This window comes from Corapipo altera, unplaced genomic scaffold (genome assembly GCF_003945725.1).
Source record: "Corapipo altera isolate COAL_440 unplaced genomic scaffold, ASM394572v1 0, whole genome shotgun sequence".
Classification (NCBI taxonomy): Eukaryota; Metazoa; Chordata; class Aves; order Passeriformes; family Pipridae; genus Corapipo; species Corapipo altera.
This window is the reverse complement of record NW_020884872.1, coordinates 19,320,841-19,339,541: the sequence shown is the minus strand read 5'-3', so window position 1 is coordinate 19,339,541 and position 18,701 is coordinate 19,320,841. Positions and strand designations below refer to the sequence as shown.

The window sequence follows — 18,701 nt, the reverse complement described above, 5'->3', positions numbered from 1 at the left end:
CTTACCAAAAATCTGTATTTTTGATGCAAATTATTTGCAAAAGAATTCCAGTTTAAGCGTGGAAAACACCTTTTGTACACACTCTTGATTTAGCAACAAGGTTTTTATTTTGCTTAATGTGATCTCGAGCTTGATGGTCAATTTGTCTTTTGTAGTAAGAATAGATGCTCTGCTTCTTAGACTGGACTACATACTTCTATGCAGTTTTGTTTCCCAGGCAGGGAAATGAAGGATGCTTTTCCACTAATTTTCTTCTGCATCATTAAAACATTACCTAAAAGTCATACAGTTAGGTATTAACCCGTACTGATACCTTTTTTCTCTTTTCACCAGAGGCATATTTAAAAATAGTAGAAAGCAGGTAGATAATAGCTATGTTATTGAATTTTGAATATAATGTAGTTGGATTTCAGGTTTTGTTTCTAGAAACTTTGGGAAAACTAAAGGTTTCAAGAATGCAAAGCATACAATGTCAGAACATAACAGAAGAGGAGTGAATGTCTTAAAACCTGTATGCAACCAATTAACTTATATGGCACACAAATGATTACAGATGTTTCAAAAATGTAACCTTTTTCCCAGTTCATGTTTAGAATTCACACTGACAAAGTTCCCACTTCAAGTGCCAGCTGCTTTGAAAAAGCCTCCCCAAATGGTGTGCACAGATAAAGCATGTGTATTTACATTATTTAATTAAGCAATGTTGTGTGGCTGAAGTTGTGAGAATAACTAAATCATCGATGTCTCAGGAGTATTGTGTGACATGCTAAGAATGGTTCTCAGTGCAGGCTTCACCCAGGAGTGCTGTGTTTTCATTCCCCAGAAAAGTACAGCAACAGTAATCCTGTCTCATCATACTAATATTAAACAGCTGCAAATTGTAAGTCCTTGTCTTTCATGTATCTTTATCTTGTTGTTTTGTGGGTTTGGTGAGTTCCCTGCCCCTCCTTTCAATAGCCACTATGGAATTGCATAGCATAGATGGATTTAGGCAAAAAGGTCATCTGGACCAACCTCCTGCTTAAAACAGAAACAATCAAACCTTCTAGGACTGTCATGTCAGAGGGTATATCTTCCAGAGAGTGGTTGTGTCGCTGGGGGACACAGAAGGCTCCCCACTTCTCTGCAAACAGTATCTCGGTGATGGACACATTTTCTCCATGCCTAGAAAACTTCAGGGTGGGATTAAGTGATGCTAATGGGAAGTCCCACATCTAACGTGGGGGTGCGGCAGGGTGGAAGGGGAAGAAATAAAACAGAATCCCATTCTGTTTCATCCTGATCCAGTGAGAAGAGAAGAGGAAGACAGCAGCCACATGAAGGAGCAAGAGAGAACACAGAAACCAAAGGCCTGTGTGAGGAAACCAATTCCAGCTCTCCAAACCTGATGTCATCCAGAGTGCAAATATCCTTCCACATAGCACTGCTTGGCCTCCCCTCTTCTCTATCACATCTCTGAGCTGTTTTACATATGATACTGGTGGATGTACAGAATATATACCCACTTATGTGCCAAAAGGGTAGAGGCCCTTCAGGAGCATAACTCCATACAACCAAGACAGAGCACATTTCCACTAAGAAACAACTTGTTGAAGGAAGGTAACCATTAGGTAACATCAACACAGAGACACAGTGACTACATGGGTATCTCCTCCCACCTGCCGTTTTCTCCTCCTGAGTGGTTTTCCTCTCTTTTGTACTGCACAGAGAATGGCAATATTTGGCCTAATAACCCATAACTATTAATCACAGTTCTTACAAATGCAAAAAAATAGTTTTTCCACATTTAGCATGCTGGTCTTGATGTTGGTCCATTTTTACTTTCACTTATAAAACTAAGCATTGTCTGGTGTATTAAGAAATGACACTCATAATACTACTTGTAATGAACAGCTTGAGCTGGAAAAAACCTCCCACTTCAGCAATAAATTATCTCCAAGAGTAATTTTCTCTCCTTACACCACAACACTACTGTTTAAGAGAAATCATTGAAAGAGAATATTTCTGTAAAATCAGTTCTTTCTGCTTTGAAAAACAGAAGTCCCAGCTTCCCAGTGGCATTTAACTCTTTATGAATATTTCAGTACTTTTACTTATCATGTGAGTAGTGACTCATTATTTTATACAAAAGCTGTACTGAACTGGCACCACCTTTTGCACATCAGACATAACCATCAACAAAAGTTCCTTAAAAGTTTTCCATTTCTTTCTTCTAAAAATCACCCTTTTGTACAGTGTGCATTTGATACAAGTATTTGATCATGACAGTCTCCCAAATACTGAATTCCTAAAATGCAGTCAGCTTTCTCTCCCGCTCATTCTCCAGGCAATCTGAACTATAAATGATTTTCATTATCAGTTGTCAAGTCTTCATACAGAAGAAAAGTCATAAAAAAAAAAACCCTAAGAGAAAACACTGGAAAGAAACCCTGTGAATGAGAAAGACCCTGATTTATTTTTGATAACAGAATGATTTTGACTCTAATATGCAGTTGCTATCAGCCCCTGTGGTTGTCTCAAGGGTTCTATTTGGATTCTCAATTAAGCTAGTTTAATAAAGGCAGAGAAATATCCTTGCAATAATAAAAAAAAAAAGACAGCCCAAACCAACAGTAAGTCTAGTCAGCCTTTTAAAATAATAATATGTTCAGATCTGCTAAAGTAACTGTTTTATGATAAATAGATCTTATATTAAGATGATCTAAAAAAACCCAAACCAAAAAAAACTTTCAAAAAACCAAAAAACTCACAGAGTACACTTAGATATTCTTTCATTGTTTCCTTCAGATCATTCCATTAACATTTACCTGACTGTAATTTGTAACATACTGTCTCTGATGTACTTAAGCTGACAACAGGCTGTACAAATCCTGGGGCAGTGTCACTGGCTGAAACATGCAGAGGCAGCTTACTGTCCCTTTCCTGGGCAATAAGTTACTTCCAGTTAAGCTTACCTGGCACTCCAGCAAGGGACTCCAAAGCAGCAGTCATACCAGTGTGAAGGAAAACAAGGATTTTAGAGATTCACAGCTTGTCTGTCTGGCTATGTCCTTTTTTGACCCACAGGGTTAGAGAAAAAGTTCTCTCCTGCTAGCAGGGAAGGGGGTGACATTTTCCCTTTTTTAAACACTTGTGTTGATCTTATTTGTATTTGGAGAAAATATCAGATATGGCCATGGGACTAGCCCATGGGAATCTACCAGTAAAACAACTCCTACACACACACACCGATCAAAAGCATAAATTAAGTGTGTGCCCTGCATTCTTGTGTAATAACAATGTCATGACATTTTACTTTCTAAAAAAGAAAGATCTCTCTTCCCTAAGTGACTGAGCCATAAACAGCATATTTTAAATAATTTCAGGAAGAACTTTCAGTATTTTCTGTTTATATGCCAAAAGATTGCAAAACCTAGCCCATGCTTCTTTCTACCTGTAGAAGTGTACAGTTGTGTACAGTTAACAATGTCAGTGTTACACATGTATCCATTCAAATTAAATTATTTTCTGTAAATATTATGTCTTGTCTTTTTTACATATAATGTTTCTCTAAAATCTGAGAGATTCTAATGTTAGACTTCATCTATAAAGTAGTACTTACAGGCTTAATGATGTTTATCTGGAAAACACAGTCTCTGTAGAACGATATCACAGTTTTCTCAAGCACAGCTTCTCAGAGCTATTGCCTGCTAGAACCTCCTCATCCTGTTTTTGTCTCTTGTTCTGGACCTCTGTTGACTGTCCTCCTATTTCTAAATAGTTCTCTAAGGACCTACTGTGGATGACCTTGCAGAACCTTCTCCCTTCCCATCCTTCTTGTAGGTCTGCCCTGCACGTTTTTGTGCCTGTCACTCCTTTTCACCATTGTTATCACCTAGCATGTTCTCCACTTGATTTCTGCAGCTTAAATCAGACTCCACTCTCCTATTAAATCATGGACAAAATCAGATTCCTTCTGAACTCATGATTAATCTTAAAGGACTCCAGACATGAAGGTTTGGTTTCAGGACTTATCTTTCATTCATGTTTTTCCTTTCATCTTTCTTCCTTATGCAAATGTGTAAATTTTTCTTTGCTTCTGTGATAAATTTCTCCATTTCTTTAAACCAAATAATATTTCTATAGTACTGTTTTCTACATATTTTAACTGTCCCTAGCATCCACCTGTAAGTTTGAACTGTATAGAACATTTCAGGCTAAGTTTGGATGAGACAAGTTATAGAAGGTAAAGTGTGTAGGGAAGACTTATATTGGTTTTATACTGTGCTGAGCTTCTTCCCTATCACAGATCAAGAAAAGGAAGGCAAATCCAGATAAAAGCTCATTAGATTGTGCCAAGGTACTTCTTAGTCTCTGTCTTACATTGTATGGACATAACTTCCATTTCTTTCACTGCTTTGTTATATTTCCTAATTTTGTTTTTTGCTGTGAAGAGGAGTTCCTATTCCACATGAGGGTTTAGGAAGGACACTTAAGAGTGATAATGAGGACAGCAAATTTATGTCAAATTCACTTGAGAACACTCTGATGTTTTTCTACAGAAACTTCGTTTTCCAATTAAATGTAATTATGCGTGTAACTACTACCTTATAGATGAAGTCTAACATCTCTCAGATTTCAGAGAAACATTGTATGTAAAGAAGAACACAGAATGCCTTTTTTTTTTTTTTTTTTTTTTGCTAATAGGGAAGCACTGTTTTCAAAAGGCTCTCTTTTCTATTCTTTCTGTACTTTGATTTTTCAATGAATTTAAGACAAAAAAGATAAGGAATGTCAGATCAGGCTCCAAACATGGAAGCGTGAGAAACTATATTTGCAAAGATCATTTTAATTAACCCAGCTGTCATTGCATCCAGACCCATAGTAGGCAATACAATTTTGTCACCAAGAGCTACAGAAGACTAGACCAATTCTCTGACTGACCCACCTTTCCACCTAAGCAAACCTAAGCAAGTCATTATGATTTCAAATACCTGTAAAAATAATAAGCATTTCACTAAGGTAAAACCAAAATAGACAAGTTAATTTGAAGCTTCACCAACACAAGCTTTTAATGCTGCAAGTAACCAGCATTTCCAAGCTACTGAAGACCTTACAGTCACTCATCCACCTCTCACAGTCTTGGTACCATGCAGGGTTCCCACACATACGTGACATCTGACAATCATGATAAGCAGCAAAAGTGCACAGCCACACTTGAATTTTAGTCAAAATTCTAGAAAAATCCCTTTTACTAATGGAAAAACCCAACAAAACTTGTAATCCTTAAGCTTTCTAAAGGTTATCACAATCTTTGGTTTATAGAGAATTTTACTGGCTAAAAGTTACTTATTTCAAGTAGATTTACAAAATTCAAATTATATCTGCATATAACTTACTCGCTAACCTATACCTAGAAGTTATTTATTAAGATCTTGAAAAAATGTTTGTAATGGAAACATAAGTTGAGCCTTAACTCAAGTTTTGGAAATTCAGTTGAAATTAAATAGTAAGGAGTCTGTATTTTTATAGGGTTTTTTACTTTCAACCTCTAATCTACTACACCTGCTTGAATTCCTTTCTAATCCTGTACAAAAGCTGACCTGTTAACATTTTATTGTTGTGTAAATTGTATTATTAAAATATACATTTGTGGTTTTTCTTCACCTGTGAAGTCTGTTTTACAGATTTCAACATTTGCTATCTGTATGTTGATTTATATGCATAGGTTATAAAAATATATTATATAGTTAATATAAATAACTTGAATGCTATTTTAAGGATCAGAAGTATACTCTGTCACACAAAATGTGAGATTGGGAAGTGATGTTTTAGATCATTACTTTCTACACAGAAGAAGCAGTTCTGGTTACAAAAAGACTTACAGGGTATTAGAACAGGTGAAAAAGGATGGGGAAAGTGCCTATATTAGCTTTCCCATGTTATAGATGCAAACCTGAGAAAATTACAGCCTTATGTGCACAGAGGGCCACCATTTTAGGGACCAAATTATGGCCCTGTGAAGTGTGTCCAGCTAGCAGGAAAACTCATTACTCACTTCTGAAAACTGAAGATGAAGTATTTGGCTCATAGCCACCCTGAGAGCCAATAAAGCAGCCAGGTTGTGATCCATATTTCCCTCGCCCCAGTCTAGCCTGCGGAGTCATATTATCTTCTCAGTTAAATAAAATATTGAATGCCAATTCCATTTGCTGTTCTTTTTTTTTTTGACTAAGTTTGCTTTTACAGTTCCTTATAACACAAGCACTGTAGATGAAGGTACTTCCAAAGACCTGTATACTAAAATATTCACCAGGCATGCTGCTGCTGTTCATTGTGTTGCTGGGGCTGAAAAACCCAGAATGGGTAAATTCTCCTGTTTGCTTAGCATTTTGTTGGGACACAGTGCCTACATTATATGAGTCAATTAAATGGGCCTGGGACTGTTCTCTGGCACTGAGGCCAACAGGTATGGAATAACTCACATTCACATTGTTAAATTCTCATGCCCTCTAAAACGGGGTGGCCACAGGCATACTCCCTTGCAAAGATTATCCCTGCTTCATCCTAGTGCCCAAACCACACCTGGGAATAGGAAACACAGTGCTGGTTTCCAGGTCAGTCATGCCCAGGACCTTCCCCATTAGCAGAGACCTGACTTGGTCTCCTGCTGACTCTTCAGAGGTGAATTTCTGTCCAAGCTAAAGAAAGATAATTTCCCTTGATCTCTAACAACACAGATGTATCGAATAGCAGCTGCATCAATGTAATAACTTGATTCCTGCTCAGTCACTAAGAAACTGGTTTCTTATCTACACCTCTTTCATAGGTCTGGGAGCCACAACCAGCTCTGTGGTTTTCTGTATTTCCAAATTTAAGGAGAGAAGGGAGTTGTTCTGTAATATGGTCATTACTAATGGCTGGACTTTGTCGCAGTGTTTAGTTTCTCAAATCACAGAGACCCAAATTAAAATCACCTGTATAAAGGTAAAAATCCTTTTGATTTCAGAGTGGGAAGAGAGGTATATACCAGATTTGATCTCACCAGCACCCTCCATAGACTTTCTAGTGCTCTGCATTTCCAGTACTGCTATTGAAAAAAAAAAAACAAACAGAGGAGTGGGGAAAGAAAGAAAAAATATAAGAGGCAAAAAGCAAGACAGTTTTCCTCAATCTGTTAGGGACAAAGAACTAACCTCCACGTGGAGAGACTGCTTTTTATAATAAACAGACCTCCTAAAAAGCTAATTACTTTCCACTTAGCCAGAGTGACTAAAGTCACCTCCAAAACACACAGTGCCATCTAACATAGGAACCACTTTGTGTAATCTGAGCATCCAAACAGGGAAAAAACAAAGTCCACACAGGATCTATGTCAAGCCACAAGCATACCAGGATTTTTTCAACAAATAGATGATTCCTGACAAAAGCCTATTCTTTGACTTTAGGCATTTTGAAATAATCAGGCTGCATACGTTGGTTATTGCAGCAAAACCAGATGGCTGAGACTACATTCTCTTCTTCCAGGGTGCTCAATAGCTGGGAACCAAATGAAAACACACCAACATGAGCTGGTGACACATTTGAAAACAGACATGTGCCATCACCTACAGAAAGGGGGGTGGAGGGGGAAATTAAGTTTCAGTGTTTCCTCACCCCAAGAACCAGCCCTCTGGTGAGGCAGTACCAGCACATGGTGCTCTGCCACGGGTTGCCTCTGCTCGGGTCTCTTGGAAGCAGCACCACACAGTGTAACTCTACATCAGGGAAAAAAGTGTTTTCTTCTACAAAGGCAAATTTTGGGGATGAAATGGTAATGAAAGGTCCTTCCATGGCTTTTCAAATCCAAACCATGTCATAGCTGGGGAGAGATTTGCAGGGGGCATTACAGTTATAGTTATTTTTAATTGCAGCTAAATAAAGAGGAAGAGAGAAGACCAAAAAAGGGGGGGGGGAGAAAGGAGAAAGCCTGCATTTTTAACAGATTATGCAAATTAAAATGGTATTTGTATTCCAAAATCCTTAAGGTTTAGAAAAATATCTTAGGAAGGCTATACAAATCAAAGTTAATTATATAAATAAAAAGAATGCTGAACTGTTGTCTGACAGACATACAAAAAGCATGAGCAATGAACTTTTCTCAGTGGAAGTTTCATTAAAAATTTCCCTATAATTTAATTAGAATGATGGCAGGAAACTAATTCTGAGACAATTTTAATCTTAGCTTTAATTCCCTAATTGTTTTAGTGTTTGAGAACGTAAAGTACAACTGCATGGGGAAAAATACTTTGGTATTTTGAAAAGCAAAATAATTAATGCTTGCATTTTGAAAGTGAATACTATCCTCATGGTAGTTAGCAGAATATTTTGTAAATTCATATGGTAACATATACATAATGATATCAGCATATACGGCTAATTTGTAACTCACATCTGGGCTCTCACATTCTTCTAGAAATTATAAGAAGGAATCCCTTTATTTTAAAGAGAGCCTTAGAGGGCAATGATAGTATATTTACACACTACATTTTATTCGAGAGTTAATTAAATTCATATTTACATTCAAAAGTAAAGTCAAAGTAACCACCAGTATACATAAAACATTGCCTTACTTGCGTGGTTTCACATCTCTTGTTTATAACACACTGAAGGTACAAAGCTAAATGTTTCACTCCTTTTTCTCTCTTCCTTTTATGTCTACCAATTTGTAGTTACAGCTTTTTTTATTAGCAGGATTTAGAAGAGAGAATTTGAAGTTATTTGCACATAAAAAAATTTATGTCTTTTATAAAAATGTACTAGATAAGGATCATTTAATGATTTGGTTGGGGTAAAAAAAGAGTTCTATAGATTTTGTAAATACTTAAGGCCTAAAAATGGCAAGGCAGTTTGAGATAAACTAAAACCAAATGTACAAATACATGTTCAGTGTAACTGTGAATTTAACAGCAAACTATATTATGCTTGACTGAAATAGAACTCTGTCTTTTTTACATTAATAAAAGTCCAACCATGGTAAAGAACTCTATGTTCCCATGTGTCTTTATGCATGCCTGATTGTGCTACAGATACGGTGATGTTTAAGTAATTTAACCAGTCCATGAGGCTTCAGCTTCTGTTTATCCTAAAACTCATCCTCTTGTCATCCTTCCCATTTGGTCAACACAGGGACTCTCAGGTAACCTCACTGCCTCTACAAAGGATTTATTTTCTCCCCAGTGAGACATGGGATGAAACCACTGGGAATGTTTGCTTCATTGCTAGTACCAGCAGTTGATCTTTTTCTTTTAAATCCTTCCCAGTACTGAGTTCTTCTCAATACTTAGGACTAGACAGTGTCTTGTTGGGATTTTTCAGGGAGATTGTCCATGGAGGGACAAGGAAAAAAAACGAACACAGTAACCTCAAGATTCTTGGCATTAATGTCTGTGGTAGGTTAACCCTGGCTGGACACCAGGTGCCAAGTGAAGGTGCTCTGTCACTCCTCTCCTCAGCTGGGCAGGGGGGAGAAAAATGTTGTGAAAGGCTCATGGGTCATGATAAGTACAGGGAGAGATCACTCACCAGTGGCCACTATCAGCAAAATAGACCAAGCTTGGGGAAATTACCTGAGTTTATTACCAATCAAATCAGAGTATGATAATGAGAACTAATATCAAATCTTAAAAACACCTTCTCTCCACCCCTCCCTTCTTTCTAGGCTTAACTTCGTTCATGAATCCTCTACCTCCTCCCCTCTAGGGGCACAGGGGGAAGGGAAAAGGGTGTTTCAGTAAGCTCATCACATGTTCTCTCTGACACTCCCTCCTCAGGGGGAGTAAGCATGGGTCCTTCCCACTGGGTGAAGTCCTTTACGAACTGCTCCAGTGTGAGTTCCTTCCATGGGATGCAGTCCTTCAGGAACAGACTGCCCCAGCATGGGCTTCCCACAGGGTCATGGCTTCCTTCAGACACCCCCCTGTTGTGGTGTGAGGTTCTTCACAGGCTGCAGGCAGATATCTGCTCTACCATGGACCTTCATAGGTTGCAGAAGGCTAGCCTGGTACACCATGGTCTTCACCACAGGCTGCAAGGAAACATCTGCTCTGGCAGCAGGAGCACTTCTTTCCCTTCTCTCTTCCCCCACTGACCTTGATGTCTGCAGGGCTGTTTCTCTGACAGATTCTCACTCCTCTCTGGCTGCAATTGCTTCTGTGCAGTAACTGCTTTCTCCTTCCTAATAAGTTCGAGAGGTGCTATCACCATCATTGATGGGCTCAGCCTTAGCCAGCAGCAGGTCCATCTTTGAGCCAGCTGGACATGGGGGAAGCTTCAAACTTTCCCTCACACACGCAACACAGCCTCCTTTTCTCACCATCACCCTCCCATAGGCAATGATACCATCTTCTGGTCACTTTAGGTAGACTGGTTGGCCTTATCAAATGCAGATTTTCACAACACAAGAGATGTATGAAATAGGACATACACCTATTTATACCAGATCTCTCCCTGATACAGCCTTGCCATCATGTGGAGTTGTATGGGATGGGGAGGAGGTGCTGGAAGGGAGTCCTGCCTCAGCATTATCTTGCATCACAGTGCCCTGGCATCCATGTGCCACATGTTACCTCAAACGTACCACCAGTCCTCTGCTTGGCACCACCCCAGGTGTGTAGCACTCTCCCCAACATCACTGTCTTCCTCATGTAGCATAGCCATGCTCCATGTGCCATTGCAGCTCACAGGCTCACTGCTTATGAAGTTGCTTCACCTCTTTTAGTAGCAGTTAAGTTTTAACACGGTAATACATTTACCAAGAGATAGTTGGCTTGGATGGAGGATCTGGTGGTCAGTGAAGACACATTCCTATTTACGGGTTTAATAACTAAGCTGGCCAGAAGGATCAAGTGGTTTTCCTTCAGTGATTCAGTAAACCAGGGCTGTGCTTCTGATTAACACCAAAGGTATTCCTTTCTACCATTTTTAGCCCTGAAGAGTAAAGCTGCCTTTCCAGAAGGGAAAACAAAGAAGATGAGAAACTAATTGTAAGCTACATTAAATTTCAGTGAGGGAACAAACTGCAGAGAGCATGAAAGTGCAGAATACTAACAGCTAAATCTTGAAAGAATAAAGGACAAAAGGTGTTAAAAAAACCCAAAAATATAAAATTCATACTGTTACCTATTTTAGGAGGGGACATAAAAGACTTTTCCAAGATTAGAGATAAAAAAGCTACATTGATCCGTGCTAATCCTCAATTACTACTGGGAGATATGGGTTCAGCTTCTTGTTTCATCTTCAGAATTCTTTTACGAAAAGTCAATTAAATTTTCTTTTGGTTGAAACATGTACCTTTTTGTAAAATCTCTGTCCCTTGCTCCTCTATTTCTCAGATTCTCCTTTATAAAGTGAAGATAATTAATGTTTCCTTTTCTCTTACTTTTATCTGAAATGGCTTTTCAAGTTCCCAGGAACCACATTCATACAAAGCAATCCCTCTAGACACCACTAGGGAGTTCAGGACATGAAAGTTTGCAAAACTGTATCTACCTTAATAAATCAGAGCTTAACAAGACCATAAACTTCTATCCATAAGTTCAAATGTTCTTTCAATATTACTGCAGTCATAAATAAAACATCCCCCGGCATTAAGGTTCTCATCATTTAGACCTTTACTCTTGATATTTGCAGTGTGTTTATTAAACTAAAAACCGTTTATAAAGGAATCACAGGCTTCAGTTATCAAGTCCATACTCTTCCCAGTAAACACAACATCAAAAAGCCAAACTGTTGGAAACATACAAGACTATAAAGTTCTCTTTTCATTCATTATCTCTCCCACACCTGCTCTAAATACTCTTTAGCTTAATTGATGGTCTCTAAACAACCAATGTTTTTATTCACTTTGGAGCTGCTTCAGAAGGAAGATAATAGTTACTGTTTGTTTTCCTTCTGTGTCCTGGCTGTCACTCAGAACCACACTGAATGGAAACTTGATTTCCATTGCAGATGCTTGCAGGACTCCTGCACCCACCACAGACATTTGTTGCTTGATTCTAGTTAATGCTTCACATATTAACCATGTTTCTTCACCTACATTTTACATTCAAGCATTTTTATTGAATTCCAGTAAATCAAACCACTTTCAAGCAACGGGAATGTATAGGGTAGTAAACCTTGGCCTGAAGTCAACCACTCCTACAGCCAGGTCTCTGGGACTATCACCTGGGGAAGCAAACTATTTGTTCCTGCAGTTTCACTCCTCTGAACTCACCTACATGATGGACCACGGGGTTGGTCCCACACCTCATAGTCCAAGGGACAAATAACCCAGGAGCACTGTATTTAGTGGGACCTGAGCTCTGCTTCCCCACTCCTGGCATCGTGTAGCCTCTGGAGAGTTAGATCATCTTGTCCCCCATAGCCCTGTTTCCCTGGGTGAGCCACTAGGAACAGAAGACATAACCCCAGGCTTTGAGCGTATCCTATATACTTTGGCCCTGAATCCACAGAGCACTCAACAAGATAAGAAAAATTAATGCTGTGTAGGTGGATGACACACACTTCCATGAAGAGAAAAAGAAAATGAGAGAGGCCCTGTCTGGTGTTTTGATAAGGAGAATTTCCATATCAGTTTAATCATTTATTTTTCAGTGGGAATCAAGTTTAAAAAAGAAAAAAGGTGAACTTTTTAGCCCATACAAGAAAAAAATGTGGCAATCTCTGAAGAATAATAATGCTGCAAAATATAAAATATTACTGTTACTAATCAGCGTGCCTCATCTGTGCTTATGGACTCTCCTGTTAACCCAGTGGTCGTGTTCAACTGACATCCTAATAGATAAATACCACATAAGAAGCTGGGGAGGAGTTGCACCTTGGAAGATCTTCACCAGCCCAGAAGAGGGGTTAACAAGAGAGATTCCATGCTCCGTGCTTGAACTGTTCAGACTTACATGTACCCAAAGAGAAGACAGGTACATTTTATCCCCTGAGCTGAGGGTCACGTCATGGCTGGCGCCATCAGTGCAGGAATGGTTTCTCAGAACTGGGTAACCGGCAAAGCTGTCTTGGCATAGTGTAGTTGCAGTAATCTTCTACTTGTTATGCTCCTAGGGCACCTCCTTAAGGCCAGACATAACTTCTCAAGGGAAACTGGATGGTCATTCATAACACATTTCTGTACATGCATCATTTCATAATTTTACTTTTGTATTTGAAGATGAACAACTCTCTCTTCAGCAAACAAGTTAAGAGCTACAATATTTAAATTCACAAAGAAAGTGTGATTCCCAGGAAAACTGTGATTTCGCATATTGAGGTCATGGTTAAGGTAACCTTTTTATCACTGCAGAGTTGCAGTTTCTCAGTTACAGGTTTCTCAAAAAAGCACTTTCTAGCATTATCAAAGAAAATGCAGTGATAGCTAGCTAGTAAGCTGCATTTAACGCCAGCATCCTCTCTTATAAGACACAGTTCTGAAGGACCAAGAGTGATGGGTGTAAAGAATTCTTTGTAAGAGCTCCCTTAATTATTTCTCAACTCTATCCTTCCCAAACTGGGAGGTAAATGACAGGTGGCACCAATATAGGGCCATCTGACAAACTGACAGTTTTCAGAAAGCATGCAGATGAAGGTACAGATATTGTAAAAAATATGCCTACCTAACAAATGCTTTCTAATGATCGCAAAAAGAAACCGAAAGCTTCCTTCTCAGAACTTTGTTTTTAATATTTCTCTTGTGAACTGAGTGAAAACATGAGAAAACAGTGATTTGAGCTGTGGGGTTTTTGTGTTTTAGATAAACATTCTTGCTCTTTGGGAATTGATGTCTGACAAATTCCACCCCTTGATTTATCACATTTCACACAAAAATGCATTTAATTGCAAATTGTTATTTTTGCATTTACAGTCCTATCATTGTAGCCCACCATGATTACAGCACCTGTGAAACTCAGTGCCTGGGGGAAAACTACTGTAATACCATCTCCTTTCTATTAATGGAGTAATTCAATACATTTACCTTCCTGAGCACTGTCATTTTATACAACCAAAGCTACATATTTCCTGCTGAAACACTGCAAGAAGCATTACTATGTTCTGCTTGTTTAATATGTTGGGTAATTCACATGGGGAAAGAAAAGTACTTAAAAAAAATAAAGTGATACTGATTTTACTTTCTGCCAGAAATTCTTTTTTAATACTTATTATGTTTCTCTTTTTAATATTTAAATTAAAACCCTCATTCCTACAATTTGGGGGGGTTACTTTAATAACAAAGTTAGCAATGGAAACTTAAAACACCTCCTGTTATGCTTATCATAAGAACTTGTAGAAGACCAAAAAAGCACAGAAATTTCATTTATTTCCCTCATTAAGTAAAGGGTCAAAATCTGTATTTTATCGCACATGTACAGCTTCTCTTTCTACTCAGTGGAACTGAGGATCAAGTCACGCCCTTATTTATGTATTCCAAGATCTTAGTCAAGCATAATTCAAAGTGTATTTTTCCTCTACAACTCTATAAACCATGAAAATTATTGTCAGCTTTGGTTTTCAGACTTTTAAAGACCATTGACTTGACAGTGCTCAGAAAGTGTGCTCAAAAGACAACTAATTTTGCAACTTCAAAGAACATGCTTTCAGACACTCCTTGTTGTCTTTCTAAAAATTACATTGCAAAAAGTCTAAAAGCAAATATACCTAGCCAGCAACAAATACTTCTCTTGAATCTGCTTATCTAGTTCTCATCCGCAAAAACTGTCTCAATTTAAGAGAGCAAAATGATGTCACTTGCAGAATATAGACATAACCAAGATCTATCTACTTTTTTAAAAAAATAACAGATAACAAGTAAAAGGGAGGAAGGAAAAAAAAATGAAAATACATGAAAGATGGCCCACTTGTGAGGCAGCTTTGGACTTCAAGGAGTCCATGAAAATAAGAGTCATTTTAACTTTAAAATAAGCCTCTAAAAGTGTTTTGCGCTTTGTTGGAGTTAGTCATCAAAATGCTTATAAGTGAGAAAGAATTGCTAATACTAAAAGACTGTTCAGCTGGGCTCTACCTCAGCATTTGGTTTCCCTTTCTCACTGATGCACATATAAACCTGGGTATTCACATCTGCACACATCTTTTCTTTTTAAGAGTGCAAATCAGAAGATCTGGATGCAGCAAAACAAGGATACTGCCAGAATCTTCTGAGGATGAGTAGCTCAATCCTGTAAAGTATGGCTGTTATGGGTTAACACCAGTGGGCAGGTAAGCACCACACAGTCACTCATTCACTCACTCTTCCCTCACCACCCAAAACCTCCCAGTATAACGTGAGTCAACAAGATAAAAACCAACCAACCAATCAAACAAATGAAACAAAAAAAACCCGAAAATAAATAATTGAATAAGTGGGAGAAGAGGAAAGAGAGGCAGAAGGGGGGAGAAGGCAGAGGTGAGAACAAGCAATACAAAAGCAATCGCTCACCTCCTCTTGTGGGTAGACTGATACCCAGACAGCTCCTTAGCTAAAGATGGCTACTTCCCTAAAGCTCCCTATTTTCTCTTTTATTGCTAGGCATGAGTTTATACGGCATGGAATATCTCTCTGGTTAGTTCAGATCATCTGCCCGGTTGTGTCCACCACCCTGAATCTATTCCCTAGGGCATCAGAATGAGAAACACAGAAGACCCTGATGATGTACAAACACTGTTCAGCAAAAGCTAGAGTATTAAGAGCGTTATCAGTTCTATTTCAGTCAAAATTCTGAAACACAGCACCATATGAGCTGTTATGAGAAAAAACGTATCCTATTCTAGCCAGACCCAGCACAAAATTATAATTACTGCCAGCAAACCCAGGTTATATTCAGAAGAAAAGGAACAAAGGTATGGCAAACATTGGCAAGCAGTTGAGCTGTTATGTTTCTTAGTTTTTTGGCAGTAGACTGTGGCTTTCTCCATGAATTCAAAGGGATCAAAGCACCTAACCACTTCTGCAAATGTTCAGTTTGGCAACATCATTACCACAAAAGTTTTAAAGGCAACCTGAGTTAACGTATCTTTCTAGAGCCACAGCACACATCACTAGGAAGTCTAAGAGGGCTTAGTTTGAGACAACCTTTCTTAGCTGTGAAAAACTTCATAAAACATATGCCTGCACATTTGGGATATAATTTTGTGATGTTGCAGTACCAGAGTCCAACTTTTCCCTGCCAACTTCAGGACAAAAATCAACACGTACTCACACAATTCACTTGAGGCAAGTTTGGAATTTAAAAAATGGCTTGAGTTTAAATATGACACACTTTCTAGCCATAGTTACTCCTATTCAACATCACTGACACATGGAGGACATTCACTCAGTCTCTGCTAGCATCTCTGGGATTCCTGTTTAGCAAAGAGTGCTAAAAAGTACTCCAAGGTCTTACTTCATGCTGAAGCAGATATATTTGTAAGAGCCTTGTCAAATTTCCCATCTAAAAGTCTAAAAAGACATTTCAGTGGGAGATAATCTGGAACCATGTTTTCTTGCTAACTGGTCAGGGGAAAAGCAGTTGTCACTCATCATTTTCTTCTTCTGTAGAACCTTCCCTCTTCTCACCCACAGCTGAGGGAGACATACTTGTTTACCTTACAGAATAAAAAGAATACATCCAGCCTTCTGTTGTCCATTCTATCACCAGCAATGGTAGGTACTTTTCTCTTTCTATTAAGTATTTCCCAGCTGAATCCAACAGTGAAGATAGATAGGACATTTCGTGTGCTACTGCCATAGCTATAGTGAGGAACAGATACATAATGGAAGGAGCTAGAAGTGATCCCATCAGGTAAAAGAGACAGAGAAAAATGAAGATCCAGAAGTTCTGGGTTTAGAAATACAGGACAAAAAAATACGAAGGAGCAGGGAAATAATGCAAGTAATAAATCCTTGCAAGGAGATGGAGTAGAGTTTTCTCAAGATGGGCACACAGGAATTGCTACCTGCAGCAGCACATTTCTGGGGAGGCTTAGATTGAAGTAATTTACACATATCAAGTAACAAATTTCTTCTAGGAATGACATCATAGATTTGGGAAGTTAGTCTATCACTAAAGAGGAAAAAACCTCTTATAACACATTTGCCTTTTATAAATCATAAAAATACTTAGTCCCTGAGATAACATATGTTGATCCAGAAACATTAAGTGTCCTTACCCATCTTAATTTGAAGGCTAGTAAGCTACCAAAAATTTCTCAGGCTGCCACAGGAAAGAAAGCCTACTTTTAAACTTGTTACTTCGTTGGCACTCACTATTCCTGTTTCAAAAAATATATTCCTCGGCACCAGTGGGGGAGTCTTAACAGACTCCTAGAAGGGGCAGAGAGCCAACTTGTAGTTACTTTAAAGAATGCATCAGTTGTCTACAATTTTGCACCCTAGTGCAGATCCTGTTTGTCTGAAAAGGATCCAGGCCATATAAAAACGGTCTGCTGGACGAAGTCCAGAGTTTTACAGACTAAAAGCACATAACTTTACAACATTCCACTCCAAATGTTGCATGAAAATGCTGGTTAGCAAATTGTGATAGGTAAAGGGAGGGGAAAAACTTTTAACATTGGACCGAAAATGTTTTGACAATCTCAGAACTTTGGGCAGCGCAATCTCAGAACTGTGGAAAGAGTGAAAGGGAAAGGTAACATCTGTAAAATACTTCATACTCTACTCTTTCTGTGAGTATCCTTGCAGTGATACTCCACTCTATGCTAAACTTACAGGGAGGTATTACTGTGATATTTTCAGTTTACAAGCTACAGGCTCCTTGCCATCTGTTCAAAATTCAGATGAAAAAAGTCATCTAGCTGCAAGTATGGTCTGTTAAGCCATTCTGTAAAACCCTTTACTGGCTTCCTGATGTATTGAGGATCAAATATGAGGCTTCAGTTTGAAGACTACTTCCTTACATGATTAGTTTTATTACTATGAGTACACCTACTAACCTACGCAGGACTATACTATGTAGTAAAATTAAGCAAGTGAGTGTTAGCCGTTCAGGGCCTTATAATCCTGTTCTGGTCCACATGACCTAACACAGCAAGTAATATTTACAATAAATTTGACTCCTTCTATTTACGTTTCCCCTGTTTCCCATGGGAATGACGCATCAGTGCTTTTCAAACTAAATTCAAATCTTCTATTCTTTTGTTAACCCTTTTAAATTGTTTAAACACTGAAACTTTGTGTGTGATGTGTAATTTCTTTGCATCACTTAATTCTGAGAGAGAATAAGCGCTTTAACACTGTAAAGCTGGGCAGTGATATGAATTCCTTGCAGATAGCTTGTGCAGACACCCTTAGTGTAGGCCGCAGCACTCCATTACACTGGGAGTGACACACAAGTTCTCAGTGTGACCATACGCACACACAATTGCAAAACAATAGGTAAAGCTGTTAGATTCAAGGAACCTTGTCCCTAACAGGCTACAAGCCTTGCTTAACCAGAGTTCAAGTTTACCAAATACACAGGTTTTCAGTAAAGAGTGACCAGGTTTCCAAAGAAAGGAGTCAGAGCCTGAACAAAAACGATATCTGCAAAAGTGAGGACAAATGCTCAGGGCCCCAGACAAGGAGACAGGCTAATGAAGCCGTGGATCAATTGGGACAGTCATCCTATTCAAAAGAAAGGGTTCAAAAGAGACATCGGTGTCTTTTTATTAACCCAGTCACTTTTGAGTGGTACACGAGTAACGCTGGTAGTTCACATGGTTAA

General features: G+C 38.6%; 1 protein-coding gene across 1 annotated transcript in view; it reads right to left on the bottom strand.

The window, feature by feature from the left end:
• Positions 1-18,701, bottom strand: part of MID1 (midline 1) — a 242,120-nt gene that overhangs the window by 208,488 nt on the left and 14,931 nt on the right. The gene's annotated exons all lie outside the window — the stretch shown is intronic.